Below are 14315 nucleotides of genomic sequence, written 5' to 3'. Positions count from 1 at the left end.
CGGCGGGGAAACTGAGGTCACTCAGCTGGTGAGAGGTGAATTCAAGAACTGACCTGTCTCTGACCAAGTCTGTCTTCTCTTGGCATCCTTATCCGCTTTCATTCAGGAGCCCAGCCCGTGCACCTCTCTTTGTGCCCCACCCCCCAATCCTTCTCTCCCTCCACCTGCTGGCCACCCACCCAGCTCCCTGGCTCCCGGGACAGGCCTCCCATCAGCACCCTGGAGAGCTCCACTCCACCCTCCCCAGGCAACGCCAGATTCTCAGCCTTCACATCACTTCCCTCCCCTAACATCCGCCCACAGAGCTTCTCTGGCTGCAGGATGAAGTCCTAACACCTACTGTGGGATGGAAACTTCAAAACCCAATGCAGCCCAAGCCAGCGAGAATCAGCTTCTGTATTCATCCTCTGGATCATCAAGCATCCAAGCAGCGTCTGCCCAGAAGAGATCAGCCTCATTTTCATCTCCGAGCCTTTCCCGTCATGTTCCTCTTCCCGGAGACACTGATCTTTCTTCTCTGTCTGCGTCCTTTATAACAGGCCCGGGGTTTTCCCCTTCACGGAAGACGTCCCTGCCTTGTCTTGTCCACACTGGTTGCTCCTTCTCCGAGGTTCTGCCCCAGGGCAGTTCTCTGTGAACCACTCACTTGTATGCCATCTACCCCCGTCAAGACCTATTTCCCTGAGTATCTGGTCCTCCCCCACTGGGCTGAAGTTCCTGCTGGGCCAAGGCTAATTTACCTCCTTGCGTCCCCCACCCCCACATGCTAGCACAGCACCTTGAAATACAGCAACTGACGGACATTTGTGGGGTGAACAAACTTGCTACAGACCCAACACTGTGGCACTGACACCAATTGTAGCTCCTGGGATGGGATCCTAAGAGAAACAGACAAAGTCAAAATAAGTCACACAGCCAAGCATAGGGAAACATACAAACACAACACGCACAACAAGATGATGTTCTCCACTGCCCTTGACATGGATTTGCTTGTCGCTGGGGTGTGATGGTCTGGGAGAGAGACACAGACGAACAGCCAGAGGGAAGCGTGGCTTTGCGGGTCGGGGCTCAGGCTCCAACTCTGGCCCCACAATCTGTGCACTGGCTGACCCACGTCTGGACGTGCGCTGTCCCCTCCGTGGTTCTCATCTACTCCTCCCACCTCACAAAGTCTCTGCAGCCAAATTAAGGTAAAACTCAAGAAGCAGCTTTGGGATTATTTAAGGATCTCTCCAACGTGTTAATGAAACATGTTGAAGTGATGCTCTTTCCGGTACATTCCTTAGGATTGATTCAAAGATCCACACTTTTTTATGTTTTCCTGAAATTGGGCTGAGTCATAAAAGTAAAAATGTACAATAAGTACGGTGCCCCTGCCCCGAGGTTGGTTTGAATTTACAATTTCTTGTTTGCAGTTCTTGGTGGCAGAGGGCCGAGGAGGTACCAAGCAGTTACGGTCACTTCAATGTTTAGCACGATAGTGGGAAAGCACCCTGTGACTCTGGACAGCCCAGGTGTGGCACACGGTGCCGTCTGCCGTCACCCTAGTGACAGCTTCCGGGGGAAGGCAGGAAACAATGGTGTTCTCCCTCTTTTTAATGAGGACAGGCGCCCCCAAGAGAAGGGAGTATGAATAGCCAGCCTCAGGGGGATCTGGCTGCAAAGGTTGGGGATCCGTCCCCTGGCCTGTGGGACGTGCCAGAGCCCCCGACATAAGGGGTTCCATAGCCGTCTCGTTTCTGCTTTCTATCAAGCGTGTGGGCTCATCTCCCAAGTAAATTTCTTCGGCTTTTCTGGAAATACAGATGTTAGCCACAATTGCAGGAAATAGCCTAATAGTAAGGACAAGGAGGCTGTCGGAAGGGACGCTGTCTGGCAAGACTCCCTTCTCAGAGCCGGGGGGCCTTTTGTTCATGTGTGCACTTGAAGGAGGCACAGGGTGTGGCCACCTCCAGCATCACTGGGGTCGCTGAGGACCGGCAGTCTTCAGCAGCCACGGGGGTGGGGAGGGGAGTGGAGCAGGGTGGTTGTGGGACGTGAGGATGTGCTCAGCTGCCAGAGCTGGTGACCTGTCCCTGCCGGCCACCTCCCCACAGCCCAGAGGCCCACTCTGCCCGGCCCGGCTGCTGGCTCACCAGCCTCGGATTCGGGACAGGGCCTCTCTGATGGATCTCTGTGACCAGAGAAGTGCCTTTCGTTCATATTAAGAATGTCCTGCCCTCCTCCAGTCGCTTCCGGTCTTGCCCACCCGTGAGCATAGATTTGAAGAAGCTCGCGGGACCTGGGATGTCGCAGGAGACAACGCTGTCAGAATCACCTGCCTCTTAACTCCCGATTCATGCAGGTCTGGCACCATGAGCCGCTCTCCAGGGCTGGGAAAATTGCTGAATTTCTGAGTCCCGGCCCATCATCTGTGAAACGTGCAGGGACGCCCTTGTGCTCCGAAGTCGCCGTCTGCATGCATCTCTTAGGAGCTTAAGAGGCTGGTCGGTATTCCCGGCTCAGCAATCCTGGGTTCAAAACCCTGCTCTGCCCAAATAGCTGGATGGCGTGAGGCAAATGTTCAAACTCTGATACTTAGTATTCTCGCGAAAGGCAGGCAATCACATCTATCTTGCAGGTTGTTTTGAAGATTAAATTAAATGAGACTTTGTAGATGAAGCCTTTGGCATCATGCCTAAGCAAACTATCAACCATAGATCTTAGGAGAGTCATTTTGTATGCTCCCCAAACCCCAAATGAGTTATTTTTAACATCATTTTTAAAGATGGAGAAACTGATTTGACACATTAATTTTTATAGAAGCCTCGAGAAAACTGCCAGCTGTCCCCACCCCAGCCTAGAGGGTGAAGTTTCTAAGTGTTAAATCTGATCACGGCAGCTGGTGTTGGATTCCCACCACCTTTGGAAGAGAGTCCAAGAGCTTTAACCCGAGAAACACGTGGCCACAGGATCAGAGCTCAGCACTCCTCCAGCCGCGGGACATCTCGGGGTTTCCCCCTCTGGCCACACCGTGCACCCCGACCGCTGAGCCCTGACAGGCACACGTCTGTTCCTTGTGGAACGTCCTCACCTCCATCACCCCGTCTGCTCAAGGATCTGCACCACCACGTCCCCATCAGCTCACGCAATCATCCGTTCGAAGATGTGTGTGACCTGATTGCCCCCAGCACACCCCCTGCTCTCCGGGTCTTCCGGACGCAGCCAGACCACCTGGCATCTAGTGAGTGCCCAGGACCCGTGGCCCCGGTGTGCTCACCATCACCACCGCGGCCTGGCCGAGCCCAGTTCTGGCACATGCGAGGGATTGTGCTCTGAGATGCTCCCAGTGCGGTAGGAAGGGGTGCAAGCCCCAGGAAGCATTTCCAGTCTTGGGGTCTGTGCGTCTCCATCCTGCGAGGGAGGCTGTCCCCCTCTATAGGTGCTGAGGATTAAGAGTGCAGCAGGCTCTAGGCTGGCAGCTTAGAATCACAAAGGACACCACCCACAGAGGGGGGATGTGACCCCCGGGGCCACTGACCAAGGCTGTGGGATCTTGGCAACCCCAGGTTCCCTCCCCAGGAGAGGATGCCATGCCCAGGACTTCCTGGAACCTTCTCAGAAAAGGCACTTGGGAAGACTGGCCTTGTTCATCATGACAGAGGATTCTTGAAATGTAGGTAACACACACACACATACACACGCACGCGTGCACACACACGCACACACTTAATAAGGAAGAACCAGAATCCACGGGCCGCAGAGACGCAGGCACTGGTGGCCTCCTGTTCTGGAGACAGTAACTTTCCACAGCGAAGAGCTGTGTCTGTGAGATCCCCTTGAACTTGTCACACAGGCCACGTGGGGAAATGCACTTACCCTGCGGTGGCTGATGTACTCTGGAGGTGATGTTGTCGAAGAAGTTTTCTTTATGTGCCAACACTTTAGCATTTCCTTGAATCATTAGTGAGGCCAGCAGATGCCTGGCGAGCGAGACATCATGACGGGCCACGTGGCGTGGGGCGGAGCCACGGCGGGAGCCACCTGGGGAGCCTGGGTCCTCAGGTGCTCACCGTCATCTCCTTTATCTTTTTACCCACTGATGTGCTTTTGGTTAAAAAAAATGTTTTCTGGGGCGCCTGGGTGGATCAGTCGGTTGAGCGTCTGACTTCGGCTCAGGTCATGATCTCACGGTCTGTGAGTTCAAGCTCCACGTCGGGTTCGGTGCTGACAGCTCAGAGCCTGGAGCCTACTTCTGATTCTGTGCCTCCCTCTCTCTGTCCCTGCCCCGCTTGTGCTCTGTCTCTCTCTCTCTCAAAAATAAATAAACATTAAAAAAAATGTATCTTAAAAGAGAAGGTTGATTCTGTTCTGGCAGCTCTAATTAAATACCCAGGCTGAGTCGCTCAAGAAGCAGACAGCCCCACGCCAAGCGGGCAGATGCAGGGACCCAGGCCCCGGGACACCCCAGGGTGGGCAAACCGCCCTCCCTGTCCACGCACCGAGTTCTCCCCTCTCAGCCCTGTTGCTTTTGTGCAGGTTTCTGCTCCTTTTATGGGGGACGGTCCCACCTGTTCAACCGGGCACCTCAGGGAAAGGCTGGGCTGTGCTCCCCAACCATAACCGTGCTTTGGGGAATTGATACGGAATCATAATTTCTTTACCTTTTTTCTTTTCTTTTTTTTTTTTTTTCCGCAGCATTGGTATTATACATAATACATACTGCTGTTATACTTCGTAGCCTGTGGCTCATTCATCAAAGTCTCGTCCTATTAGGAAATGCTCTCTGAAATTGTGTTTTTAAATGGCTGGATGCTATTCTATCATATCAATGCACCGCACTTAACTAAATTTTAATATTTAAATTATTTAAAGTATTTTGCAACTATAGGTAGTGCGGTGATGGATTTCCTTAGAAACAAATTTTTGTGTGACTCTGATCATTTCTCGTGAATAAATTCCCAGAAGAGCTTCAGAAGTTCTAACTGGTTTTAAGTATTTACATCCACGTTGACAAATTCCCTCGAGAAATCTTCACCAATTTACATTCTTGATACTGGTGTCAGAAAATAACCATTTCTCTTGTTTCCTCCTAAACCGATATGATCGATTATTGGATATTTGCCAATGTGTCAGGCAAGGAAACGGAGAGGATCTCATTGTCATTTAAATCTAATTGGTTATTGGTGACATTAAATACCTATACATTTTTCCTTTGAGTATCCGTTGGGCCCCATCTCTCCTTTGTTTAGAATATTTTAGATGTTTAAACCCATTGCTCTTGAACTGAAATCTGGGAGACTCCCTGTGATCTCTGATGCCCTGGGGGACCCAACCCTGCCTCCTGTTTCCAGCCGCACCTGATGCCGCCCTCCGCTCCCCAGCCCCTCGGCCTCTCCTGTCCTGGGAGCAGCTGTCACCCAGCCATCTCTGGCAGAGCCTCCGGGACCATGTGAAGCTCCCTCCTTATCTCCGCAGAATATCTCTGCCACCTGCAATTCTCTTATTGATTTAATTTTCTTCTTCCCGAAATGGGTGCTTCTTGACCCCGGGGCTCACGGGACGGTTCCCAGAGGACAGCAGATGCCCTCACACGAGGGGTGCTCCACATAGTTGTTGATTGGACACGTACCCGCCAGAGTGGAAGGTGATGGATTTGGGAAGCACGTGGATCGCAGTGGTAACGCCCACTCAAGGCCACAGCATTTCGGAACTGGCAGGAACCAGCTGTGCTCCCAGGAGAACCGGGAGTTTTCCTAGCTTTGTGCCAAGTCCCCGTAAAGGACGCCCAGGTCGGGTGGATTGGGGCACATCTGTGGACACGATGGGAGTATGGAGGGTGCTGCCTGGTAGAGCTGCAGGGGGAGGCGGCCAAGCCCATGGAGGCGCTGACACTGCCTCTCCCTCCTTTCCAGGTGAACGACTGTGGCCTTGGGGAGAAGCAGATCCAGCTCTCGAGGAGGTGGTGGCCGGGGAGGACCACCGGTGTCTGTGCTCAGTCAGTGCTCACCGATTCCCACAGGACTTCTCCCTGTTTGTTCTACAATTTTTTTATTTTAAAACACATGTTTGAAAATTAACAAAGAATGCAAAATTATAGGTAAGTTTAACGTGATTTGGGGGGTCATTCTTCCTTGTACAATTTACCACTTGTTTAATGGACTGTGTACTTTTAAAAAAATTTTTTTAATGTTTTATTTATTTTTGAGACAGACAGAGACAGAGCATGAGTGGGGGAGGGGCAGAGAGAGAGGGAGACACATAATCAGAAGCAGGCTCCAGGCTCCGAGCCGTCAGTACAGAGCCTGACCCGGGGCTCGAACTCACGAGGTGTGAGATCATGACCTGAGCCAAAGTCTAACGCTCAACTGACAGCCACCCAGGCGCCCTGCTGTTTGCTTATTTTTGAGAGAGAAAGAGAGAAAGAGAGAGAGACACAGAGTGTGAGTGGGGGAGGGGCAGAGAGAGAGGGAGACAGGATCCGAAGCAGGCTCCAGGCTCTGAGCTGTTGGCACAGAGCCTGACGTGGGGCTTGAGCTCACAGACCTTGAAATCATGACCTGAGTTGAAGCCGGGTGCTCAACCGACTGAGCCACCCAGGTGCCCCTAATGGGCTATGTACTTTTTTAAAAATTCAGGCAAAATGCACATAAAATTACCCGTTTTTTAAGTGAATAAATAATTCAGTGGCATTTAGTACATTTTTCGTGCTGTGCAACCACCACCTCCATCCTGGTCTAGAAGATTTTCATCACCCAAAAGGAGGCTTCATGTCCAACAAAGAGCTTCTGTCTGTCCCCACCCCCCCCCCCCCCCCCCCCCAGTTTCCCACCAACCACCAGTCTGTTTTCTTTCCTATGGATTTGCCTGTTTGGGGCATTCGGTATAAATGGAATCATGCGATATGTGGTCTTTGGCGTCCAGCTTCTCTCATTTGGCATATGGTGTGTTTGAGGTTCGTCCATATCAGAACCTCCTTCTTTTTCACGGCCAAGTAATAGTCCATCACATATATACATACATATATATATATATATATATATATATATATATATCTCCTCCATCCATCTGTTGGGGACGTTTGGGTTGTTTCTACTTTTTGACTACCATGAACAGTGCTGTTATGATTAGGCCTGTTCATGTATTTGAGTCCTTGTTTTCAATTCTTTGGGGTATGTATCTAGGAGCGGCATTTCTGGATCATACAGTAATTGTGTATGTAACTTCTTTTAGGAACCACCAAACTGTTTTCCACACTGACCGAACCACTTTCCATTCCCACCAGCAATGCACAAAGGTTCTGATTTCTTAATATCCTTGTCAACACTTGTTATTTTCCAATTTTTAAAAATTATAGCCATCCCAGTGGGTGTGAAGTGGCCTCTCATTGTGTTTTGATTTGCATTTGCCTCAAGACCAATGATTCTGAGTACCTTTCATGTCTTCTACACATACGTGTCTATTCAAGTCCCTTGCACATTCTCTGGTTGGGTTGTTCGGGTTGTTGTTGTTACATTGTAGGAACTCTTTGTCTATTCTAGGTAGAAGACTCATATCAGATAGATGATTTACAAATATTTTCCCTCATTCTGTGGGCTGCCATTTCACATCCTTGATACTGTCCTTCAATACACAAAATTATTAATTTTGATTAAATCCAATTTATCTATTTTTTCCTTTGTTGCTCATTTTTGGTGTCATAGTAAAGATACCAGTGCTAAATCCTAGGGTTTTAAGATTTATCCCTATGTTTTCTTCAAAGATATTTATGAGTTTTAGCTCTTTTATTTAGATCTTTGATTCATTTTTGAGTCAATCATTGTATATGGTGTGAGGTAGGGGTTCAACTTTACTCTTTTGCACATGGACATCCAGTCTTCCCAACACCATTTGTTGAAGGTGTGCTATGCACTTTTGCACCAATATTTATTTGTCTCTGCAATTAAGCAGTCATTTGTTGTGCAGTGGACAAGGTAAAACAACCAGATCCAGTTTCCAATGGGGTAGGACCCTTGTGTCACCAAATACCCTGAGTGTGGACGTCTTCCTATACACACATCTCATTGATGTCAACAATCCGTGTACATGTCTGGCTGTCGTGAAAGTTGAGCTCATACGCGGCTTTCTTATATGTACACATATCCTTAAATAAAAAGGAAGAGTTTTACAGTGGTCAAATTTTCTATAGGGATGGTGTCAGTGGGTGATGGAAAACAGGAAGAAAAGTTTTAGATGATTCTAGTGTATGTTTTCTAAAAAGAGTCAATGAAACACACACACACACATTGCAGATCACCTTGTTCTGTACCAGCTTTCAAAAGGAGTTTCAAGCCTCTGCCTGTCCACACACACTTCTTTACTAAGTACAAAATGATCACCTGTATCCACCGATCAAGCCTGTGGTGACCATGTGTACCTGCCGATCAGGCATGAGGTGACCCTGTGTACACTCAATAAGGCACGAGGTGACCACATGTACCCACAAATATTGCACAAGGTGACCCTGTGTACGTGTCCCCCCACCCCATCAAGCATGAGGTGACCCCATGTACCTGCTGGTCAGGTACAAGGTGACCACGGTGATCAATCAAGTCTCCTAGGTTTCATATACATCTGTATTCCCTTAACATCCATCAGTCTGGGCACTGTAGTCGGGAAAGTGGTCACGGCTGTAGTGGGACACCCTCACTGTGATCACATCCAGTGCGCCTGAGTCCTCTCATGGCAGCTGTGAACCCCAGCTTCAGACTCAGGGTCACTCACAGCTGAGCCTGTCCTAAGCAGACAGTGTTTCACTTTTGCTTTTCTTGCAGTTTGGTGACCTCTCCGAGCCTCAGTGTGACGCATCTGTAACTCCTCCCTTGTGGGGCTACCGAGAGGCACGGGGTGCACGTGGTCATGGGTTCACGGGAAGTGCTGTGCACAGTCCCGGTCCTCAGTTTGAGCCCAACAGGTAAGCCCAAGCTGTCACTTCTCAGTCACCATTTGGAAATTGGATTATGTGAGGGGATGAGAGCAGGTTTTCAGAGGAAACGTTCTTACTGAGTCTGAAGGATGTAAGTCTGTCTGCCAACCCATACTGCTCAGAACTGGGAATCGTATTTAGGGAGGATTGAGTGTGTGGTCCCATAAACACCTTCCAAGTGTCATCAGATGCACGGACAGAAGGTCTGAGTGTCACTCTGTTGGAGGTATGGTGTCTTCCTAACTTTCTTTTATTTTTAAGTAGGCTTCATGCCTAGTGCATAGCCTAATGTGGGGCTTAAACTCATGACCCTGAGGTCAAGACCTGAGCTGAGATCAAGAGTCAGATGCTTAACTGACTGAGCCACCCAGGCGCCCTGTGTCTTCCTAATTTTGAAATAAAAGATAGGAGAAACTAAGTGGAAAAAAATCAATTACAAGTTAAAAGTTCACATTCGATAAGAAACAACTGAAACAAAAGTTAAAGGAACATTCTGGAAAACGTTTCAGACCCATGTGAAAGGCCGTGGCACTGACAGAATTTGTAAAGTGACCAAGACCAGCGTCGAGGGGGTGACACTTGGTTGCCTACCTGGGACCTGGGACAGCACCTGGTACATGGAAAATCTGCCGTAGATACTCTCTTAGGTGGGGTTGGCAAATGAAATACAGGAAGCCCAGTGAAATTTGAGTTCCTGAAGGACAACAAATAGCTCTTCAGTATAAGTATGTCCCAAATATTGCACAGGACATACTAATCTAAAAATTTATGTGCTGTTTATGTGAAATCCCAATTTAACTGGGTGCCTGGTATTATCACATGCAACACTGGACAGCTCTCTTGTATTTATTTATTTTAATTTTTTAAAGTTTCTTTATTTATTTTGGGAGAGAAAGAGAGAGGGAAAGAGAAAATCCCAAGCAGGCTCTGCTCTGTCTGCCCTGAGCCCCACATGGGGCTCGAATCCATGAACCAGATCATGTCCTGAGCCAAAGTTGGAGGCTTAATCGATTCAACCACCCAGGTGCCCCAATTTTTTTTAGAGAAAGAGCACACGAGCAGGGGAGATGAGAAGAGGGAGAGAGAGAAAGAATCTTTTTTTAAATTAAAGTTGATTTATTTATTTTGAGAGACACACAGAGAGAGAAAGGAGAGGTGGAGAGAGAGAGAGAGAGAGAGAGAGAGAGAGAGAGAGAGAGAATACCAAGCAGGCTCTAAGCTGTCAGCATGGAGTCCCACGCAGGGCTCTATCCCATGAACTTTGAGATCATGACCTGAGTCAAAATCAAGAGTTGGATGCTTCACCAACTGAGCCACCCAGGGGCCCCAAGAGAGAAAGCATCTTAAGCAGGCTCCATGCTGAGCATGGCTCCAATGCAAGACTCGATCCCACACCCCTGGGATCATGACCTGAGCTGAAATCAAGAGTCAGACACTCATCCGACTGAGGCACTGGTGCGTCCTTGGACAATCCTCTTTTAAATAAGTGAACTGATGATAGTTCAAGGAATTGGAGAAGAATTGTGAATGGCTGGGTGACACAATACCATAATGTGGGTAAGGATGGGAAAATGTTCAGTCTCCTGAATGTCGAGCAAAATAATAACGAGGAGCAGTACTGAAGTCTGGTCAATTAACATCATAAGGAAACCGTAATCGTTAGCACTGTTGGGTGTCCTGTGTGTCGCCATCACAAGTTGCTGAGGGCAGCACGGGCTGGGAATAATCGGACTGCATGTAAAAATAGCCGTACAAATGTAAACAGCCTCAGACACGATGAATGTCGCTCCCCGGAATCTACCCCGAGGAAGAAGTTGCATCACTAACAGAAATTAGGAGTGACCCGCTGTCCGTTGTCTACACGGCGGCAGGAAGACCGAGTTGTAACAGGATCTCCACAGAGCCCGTGCTGCTTCCCAGATAAAGGCGGGAGCAGGGAATGACAGAGTCAGGAGAGGGAACGGAACACGAACTCCTACCTGAGCCAGCAATGTGCCTGAGTGTCGTTATTTATCCTCACAAATCAGGGTCAAAAGGAAACCCCAGAAAGGGGGTAGTAGTCGTGAAATTGTCAGCGATCAAAAATGAAAAGAGCAAGTTAATGTTGTCCTGTCGTTAATTTTGTTTGAAGTGTAAGTTTAAAACGTAACGGGAGAGGAAACAGGCCTTCAAGCAGATAGAAACAATAACTGACCCGGACAGGGCCTCCCAAGGAAGCTCTGGGTGGCAGGGTTATTGTGAACCAAAGCTCCTCCAGAGCTGCGTTGGCGCCCCCTAAGACATTTGAACAGGGGCGCCCGGGGGGCTCAGTCGGTCAAGCGTCTGGCTCTTGATTTCGGCTCAGGTCATGATCTCACCGTGTCATGAGTTCGAGCCCCACATCGGGCTCTGCGCCGACAGCGTGCAGCCTGCTTAGGATTCTCTCTCCCTGCCCCTCTGCCCCTCCCCCCTTCTCTTTCTCTCAAAATGAGCTTTAAAAATAAAATACAATATTTGAACAGATTGTATTCCTCCCAGCGGCCGCCTCACGCTGGGCTCTCAGTCGCCCAGTCCCGTCCGGAGGTCGGTGGGCTCGTGCTCAGCTGGGTCTGAGGCTTTCCTCCCTCCCCAGCCTCACCACTGCCGTGTCGCCAGCCGCGAGCACTGACTCTTCCGAAGCATTTCACTGTTGGGATTCTTTGAGCCCAAAATGTGTCACATGGACCCAAATTGCCTTCTTCCCGTTTTATAAAACGTCTTCTGATTTCCCCGTCACTCCACTCTGAAGGAACACAATGAACGCATTCAAGCCCTCTCCACGTGGACTCCCGCGTAAATATATCGTAAACGGCGTGCTTTGTTCGAAAGAGTTGACAGCTATCTTATGGGGAACGTAACCGGGAAAGATTCATGCTGACTGAATATCCCCTAAGTCAGGCTTCAAGGAGCCGATCCTTTCAAAGGCAGACAAGCATCCGATCCTTTTGTGAGAGCCCTGGTCTAATAGCTGCTGCACTTATTATGGGCATTTAACTATTGCGTTTAAGAATTACGCACCGCTTGGGTTTTCACTTCAATTCTGCCTCCTGGCTTCCTTTGACTGTGGAAGAAGAGGAGTGAAATGGGGAAACACAGCCACTGAATCTCTGATTCTGCTTCCACGTTCCTCACCAACACTCATCAGCTTCGTACTACGCCCTCCGACGCCCAATAAAAGACTGGAATTGCCAAGAGCCCAGAATAAGGAGGCTAATAAAAACCAACCCTCCTGGTAGCCCGAGTTCTGAGCGAAGTCTTTAGAGACACGAGGACAGTTCATTAATTTGCCGTCCCTGAGAACAAGCTTGGAATCAAGTTCTGATTTTTTGTAAGCGGATTCAAAGAAGTCAGCCAGAGAAAGCTGCCTTTGAAATTCCTTTTCATCCACGGCAGTGCTGAATTACACCTTTGATGGCACGGCTGTGTTAATCACAGGGTTCAGGGTGAGCGCCAGCCCCGCACTTTTTGTGGGGCTCTATTATTGGGTGTGAGTGTCCATTCCTAAGGTGGGTAACAGAGCCCCCGAGGGGCGTCACGGGACCCTCAGGTAAGGCGGGGATCTCAGAGACAAAGGGACCGTGCGCGGCCTCCCGGGGACAAGTCAGAAGCCATCTTCATGGCTCAGCCACACGTGGACTGCTGTGCAGGCCAGGGATGGCTAGGTTTTCACTTCCTTGGTGAGGACAGGCTCTGGGACCAACGGCCACGGTTCACGTCTGGCGTGACTGTGTCCCTCGTGGATAAGTGGCTTCCGGTGTCTGTGTGTGAGCCATCAGCTATGGATTGCCCAGTGGTGACTCGAAGGTCTACGGAGCCCTCGTCCACACTTGCAGTGACCTAACCGTGTGCATGCACTGGCCTCAGGTGAAGTTGGGGGGGGGGGGAAGGGCAGGGGGACAGAAAACGGGCCCCAGGAATTGAAACGTGGCAAAAAGATGTCGAGATTGTTTCCCCGATGATCCAGAGCCACGCAGCAGAGCCCGTGCAAAGCCCACCGAGGCCACGTTGCCACCTCCAAGCCTGGGGGCACAGCCAGGGTGCACCCCGTTCAGCACGAGGGGGGAGCCCTCTCCCTGCACAGGCTGGCGCGGGTCCTTATGTTCTAGAATAGCATGTCTTTGGAAACAAAAGACTTACAATAGGTGCCCAGGTCCTGAAAAGAGTGGGAAACACTGGATCTTGTCACACGGCCCCCCGAGTGCCCCGAGCAGGAGCTGGCAGGGTGCCCGGGAGACAAGGGGATGACCGCAAAGGGAGGCCGACCTTGGAACCCATGAGGTCCTTGAGGAACAAAGCAGGTACTAACGGGACAGATGCCTGGGGACATCACAAGACATTTACGGCAGCCAGTCAGCTGTGTCACTGAGGAGAAAACGCTCACCCTGAGGAGAATCAGTGACAAGAGGTGAAGTGACGCTCCTGTCCTGGAGATGTGTGTGGGGTGAGTTCCAGATCATACGGGGAGCCAGAAACAGCCAGGCAGCGGAGGGCATCTGGAGAGCAAGGTTGTGGGCACCGCTAGCCGAGGACTCAGTCGCTGGGACCGAGGTGGGCTACCTGGGTGGGCTCCTCGGGGGCTGACCTCTCCTCCGCGGGCTCCCCTCCTGGACTCAAGATTGCTGCCACAGCACCGGCCATTCTCCTGGTCCCCCCGGGGCAGGGCCTGAAGGACCGATCCTGGGGATCCTCTGGCCTGTGAAGCCCCGTCTGGCTGGAACACTGCACCTGTCCTGGGTTAATTACTAATCAAGTCTCTGACCCCCAAGGCCTCCAGGCCATGAGCCCCAACTCTGATGGGTCAAGGGGCAGGCACACGGAGTGAGGCTTGTGGGTTCAGGCCACTTGAGACTGGGGCGAGGCCCGCATCCTTCCCAGGTCGCAAGGCGCTGTGAGTCCCCCTGTCGGGAGGCTGAAGGATACGGAGCAAGGATGTGGCCCGTGAGCCCCGGGGAAGGCACTGTGAGGCTGTCCTACACCTCTGTCCTGACAGTGGGGCTGGCAGAACTGGGTCAGTGGGAGGTTCGTCTCAGCCATGACTGAGGATGGTTCCAGAAGTCATGGCCAGGCTCCCATAGTCCTCTTAGTGATTTCACAGGCTCTTAAATCGTTCTCTACAAATTACTTTGCTCAGTGACCATTTCCGCCATTCCCACAAATAGAAGGGTACCAGGAGCACCCCCACACCCGTCTCCCAGAGTCAATGACCACGGTCACCGGCGCCTCTTCTTGCCCCCTCCTCCACCAGCCCTCCCTCCTTGGATCCACTAGGAGGAATGTCGGATGCTAGATTCTGTCTTGACTTTTTTAAATACCAACATTTTAGCCTCTGAGAATTAGTGGATATTATTTTCCC

Source organism: Panthera onca, chromosome A3 (genome assembly GCF_046562875.1).
Source record: "Panthera onca isolate mPanOnc1 chromosome A3, mPanOnc1 haplotype 2, whole genome shotgun sequence".
NCBI lineage: Eukaryota > Metazoa > Chordata > Mammalia > Carnivora > Felidae > Panthera > Panthera onca.
This window is presented reverse-complemented; position numbering follows the sequence as displayed.